Raw genomic sequence first — 5,574 nt, forward strand, 5'->3', positions numbered from 1 at the left:
TCCCCTTCTTCCGGGACTTGACCTCCGTCCCCCCCCCCCCCCCCCCCACACCGGGCTTGCCTGGATCGAAGAGGAAAGAATGGCCGGTGAGGAGGGACGAACCACCACGGATTTAAGGCGCGCCTGTCCCCCATAAGGAGAGGCTCTCAGATCCAGCGGTCCGAGCCGCGCCCCGACCCTGGATGGCTCGCCGCGCTGCAGGATTCGTGGCATCGAGGCCGGATCTGATGCAGCAGCCGTCGAGGCCACTGACCGAGGGGAGGAGAGTTGGGAAGGGCCACTAGATCGAAACGCGGCTCCAGCAGGCGGGGAGGGGCTCCGACCGGCCTGCGCAGGGAAGCAGGAGCCGCAGCTGGCAGCCATAATGGCCGGGATTTGGTGGCCGCCGCGGCCGGAGCAGCCAGCGGCGCGGGCAGGGGAGAGGGGACGCCAAGCTAGTACATGCCCCGTGACATCACTATCAAGTTTCGCATGAACGTCGTCATACCGATGACAGCAACCCCTTACATCAGGAGGTAAATCATTGAGCCAAATACACTCACTACCCCTCACCATCCTAGAACCAAAACTAGCTAGTTTATGCGCAGGCATATTACATTCATGTGATTTCTGAACTAGCTTAAATTGAATGAAACCTATCTGTAGTTGATACTTGGTCTCATGAAATAGACTCCCCAGCTGTGAACGATCTGCATTACTGTCATCTATGGCTTGCTTCAAAGGTAGACAATCTGTCATAAATATCACCCGGCCCATACCAAAATTCTCTGCAAAATTGATGGTCCTCATTAGAGCAAGTGCTTCTACATGCAATGGATCAGACACATCCACCAGGGGGCCAGCTGCAGCACATAAGACATCGCCGGCTGCATCTCTCGCTATACAGCCCCACCCACCGGTTCCCAAGCCCCCAATGAAAGAAGCATCAAAATTCAACATAACCCAGTCTTGGGGAGGGGGTTCCCACTGATTAATCTGCACTTTCAGGGGTCTGTTAGGTGGAGAATGGAACTGAATCCATTCCTCAATAAGCATTGATATTTGTCTTGCAAATTCCGGCGGCAAATTCGTACCCTCCCCATGTTTTCTTCTATTGCGTTCAGACCACCAACGCCACAGGAGACAAATCACCTTTAGTTTCTTTTGCTCAGGTAATGCCATAATCCTCTCCAGCACCTCCAACGCCGTGGGAGCCTGCATAATATTTAGCCTCTCGTTTTCCAGATCGGCCGCTCGCCACATAGCTTTGACTGCCTTGGAACGGAAAAAGAAATGTCCACCATCTTCAAAATACCTATTGCACACCACACAACGTGTATCCAACTCCACACCCCGCCTAGCAATATTCATATTTAGCGGGTGACTATTATTTCCGAATCTCCACATAAAATGATGTACTTTCCCTGGGCAGTGCACTTTCCAAATAGCAGCCCACACTGCCTTTCTCCACCCCGACCCTGCGACGCTATCTCCTTGGCTGATGTTTGATTGTCTCATCATCATATCTGTGTGCACACAATAAGCAGACTTTACAGAGAAGAGCCCCTTTGCGTCAAAATGCCATGCAATGAAATCGTCATGTTGTTCAAACACCGGTATTGAAAGAATAATACTTGCCTCCATCGAAAGGAAAGTCTGCCGTACAAGCCCCTCATCCCATGTATGTGTGTTTGGCTCAATCAGCTCGGAGACACGTGTGAGCAAGTGTGTTCCTTGTTGTGACAGCGTATGTCTTGACATTTTCCGCGGCAACCACGGGTCTGTCCAGATATTGATGCTTTCCCCCGAACCAACTCGCCAAATATACCCCTCTCTTACAATAGCGAGACCCTTGAGAATACTTCTCCAAGTATAGCTCATATTAGGCGTCGAAACAGCAGAGACGATGTTACTACCAGGATAATATTTTGCTTGCAACACTCTAGCACAAAGTGACTCAGGAGCTTGAAGAAGTAGCCAAGCTTGACGTGCTAGCATTGACAAATTAAAAGAATAGAGATCTCGAAAACCAAGACCACCTTGTTCTTTTGTAAGCTTCAATTTATCCCATCCCACCCAATGCATCTTGTTCTCATCACTTTGTTGCGACCACCAATACTTGCAAATCATCTTACTAAGCTCTTCACAAAGCCCTTTAGTTAAATCGAAACATCCCATATCATACGCAGGAATAGCTTGAGCAACAGATTTAACAAAAATCTCCTTGCCTTTCATGGATAGAAAATGTTCTAACCAGCCTTGTATTCGAGCCCAAAGCCGATCCTTTATATATTCGAAACACTGTGTAACTGACCGGCCAATATACAATGGCAGCCCTAGGTATTTCCCTCCTGTTGTTTCTTGCTGCAAACCCAAAATATTCATGACTATATCCTTGTCCGCACCTTTAGTATTCCGACTGAACATAATTGTTGATTTATCCCGATTCACCATTTGACCAGACCCTGCCTCATACACTTGTAGAATCCTACTGATCTCCGTTGCTCCCTCCTGAGAAGCTTCAAAAAACATTAGGGAATCATCTGCAAAAAATAAGTGGGTGAGAGTGGGTGCTGTTGGTGCCACTTTAATGCCTCTAATCCGGCCTGCAAATTCCGCTTGATAAAGTAGAGCTGATAGACCTTCCGCGCATAATAAAAATAAGTACGGGGATATGGGATCACCCTGACGCAAACCCCTTCCAGGAACCATGACGTCAGTGTATGTGGAATTAACCTTGAATTTATATGTAACTGATCTGATACACTTGGAGATAAGTTGTACAAAACTCTCACAGAAGCCCAACTGACCAAGAATCCTTTCCAGGAAATTCCATTCAACACGATCGTAAGCCTTGCTCATATCTAATTTTAACGCAACATATCCCACTGATCCTGATCTTTTCCTTTTGAGAAAATGTGACATCTCATATGCCAACAACGTGTTATCTGATATCAATCTGCCCGGCACAAAGGCACTCTGATTATCCGAGATGATCTCCCCCAAGATGCATTTCAAACGGTTGGCGATAACTTTGGACACAAGTTTGTACACAATGTTGCATAGGCTAATCGGGCGTAAATCTTTCAGTTTCTCTAGGTGTTTTACTTTTGGGATAAGCACCACAATGGTATCATTCCATCCCTCCGGTATACTGCCACCTTGCAACACATTAAGCACCTCCTGTACCACATTATCTCCAACTAGATCCCAGTACTTCTTGTAGAAAATCGCCGGCATACCATCTACTCCGGGTGCCTTGAGATTGCCAATGCCATCAAGGGCCTTCTTGACCTCATCAACCTTGAAATCCGCCATCAGAAAATCATTCATTTGGTGTGTGACCTTTGGTGTAATGATGTTGATGAAATCACCATAAGGGAAACCTGCCACGGAGGTAAACAAAGAAGAAAAATAGTTAGTAACAAGAGCCTTCAAATCCTCCTCCCCTTCCACCACCTCACCATCCTCCTTCCTCAACTTCTTAATGGTATTCATCCGTTTCCTCTCACTAGCATAAGCTTGAATTTTTTTTGTTGTATTTCGCTCCCCTTTAGTCAACCAGTTAACATGTGCTCGCTGTTTGAACATGAGGTCACGTTGCTCCTCCAACCTCTCTAATTTGAAGCGTAAAACCTGTTCTCTATGTATAGATGCTGAACTTAAAATAGACCTCCTGCACTCTTCCAGCTGGACTTTTAATTTCTTAATCCTCTTAGCCAGATCCCCAAGAACATTCCTGCTCCAGTCAGTAAGGTCCTCGACCACCGCTTGTAGACAATCCTGAACAGTACCAGAACCTCTAATCTTCGCCACCTCCCATGCATTCGTAACCCTTGCATCACAATCATCCTCCATCAACCAGCTCGCCTCAAAGCGTTTAACAGGGTCAAAATTTATGGTTTGTCGCATGGGTCATCCGCCATCAAGATCCAAAATGATAGGCCTATGATCAGACTTTTGGGGGTCCCCATTAATCACCTTATATCCCGGGAATCGAGCACACCATTCCGGGTTAGCAACAGCTCTATCAAGTCTTTCACGAATGTAACCATCAACACGATAATTATTATTCCTCCATGTAAAAATATCACCCTCAAAACCAAGACCTTTAAGGTCAGAAAAAGATAACACGTCACGAAAATTTTGCATACAAGACTGACTACAGGCAACACCCCCTTGCTTTTCATAGTTGAACATAATCTCATTGAAATCACCAATACACAACCAAGGGAGTTTCTCTTGATTGTGAAGGATACGAAGTAGACGCCAAGTCTCAGCCTTCTCTTTTGGATCACCATAGACTCCGGTCAACCGCCATTTGAAACCATCGTCCTCTGTCACAGTCATATCAATATGCATCCTACCCTTCCACCTTAAACTCAGGTTAATACCCCTCCTCAAAAACATTGCAACTCCACCACTCTTACCATCACAGTCACGAGCCACCATATGCATCAACCCTAGCTTTATTTTGAACCTCTCCAACCTCTTCTCTGTAAGTTTAGTCTCAGACAAGAAAAGGATGCCAGGGACCTCCCTCTTCTGGATCTCCAGAAGACCATGAACTGTCGGCCCGTTCCCCATACCCCGGCAGTTCCAAGCCACTATCTTCATATCTTCACGCAGGGCTGTTCATTCAGCCCCGCGTCACTGAAATTTGTGCTCTGGTCTGCATCTAATTCACTCTTCTTTTGTTTCTTTGCTTCGGTCTCCCACTCCATGTCTTCTCCATCCATATTTCTTTTCATCCCAATAGCATTTGTGACTACCTGCTCCTCTCCACTCCTACGTGAGCGCCCTTTAAGTTTCTTATACGTACCCATGCCAACATTACCATTCCCACTAGGTCTGCTATCTCTCCCAGTCTCAGCAAAATCTTTTTTATTCACCAATTCAGTACAGCTCGGTGCCTTCTCACCCTTGCTTGTGTCAGTTCCTAGCACACCCTGTATATTCTTCATAACTGCTGTAACAGCACCCTTGTCCACAACAGTCTGATCGCCTTGCTCTCCACGCTGATTACCTATTGGTAGACTCACATGCATGGCCCCGTATTCTGTGCTAGGGTCCAAAGAAATTTGTGATTCACTTTCCATCTGCATGTCAGCAATACCCACTCCACCCCCATCTACCGGATCCCCATCTTTACTTTGAATTGCATGCAGCTTCTCGCCCTTCTCACTCTGTGAATGTATTTTCTCTGAAACCACTCCCTCTCTCTTATCTAATGATGTAGAGATCAACTGCTTAGATGTCTCTTTTTTCCACGAAGGACCATTGCTACCCGAGTTAGATCTCCCAGCCCAAGCACCAGTTTTCCTGCCACCGGAATATGCTCGGCCGCCCCCCAACGACCTCTATCTTCAGACCATGGTTTCTTCCGTTCCACATCCACTCTCAGCCATGGACCAAACTGTGCCTTCTCTCCCTTCTTTAGACGTGAACTACAACTTTTATCATCATGTCCAATGATTCCACATACATAACAAATCTCTGGAAGTTACTCATATTCGAAAGGACACCAATTGTCATCCACATCTCCTGTCTCAATACCCTTCATTTTCCTCCCCCTGACCTTTTCATCTTCATCTT

Source organism: Triticum aestivum, chromosome 1B (genome assembly GCF_018294505.1).
Source record: "Triticum aestivum cultivar Chinese Spring chromosome 1B, IWGSC CS RefSeq v2.1, whole genome shotgun sequence".
Classification (NCBI taxonomy): Eukaryota; Viridiplantae; Streptophyta; class Magnoliopsida; order Poales; family Poaceae; genus Triticum; species Triticum aestivum.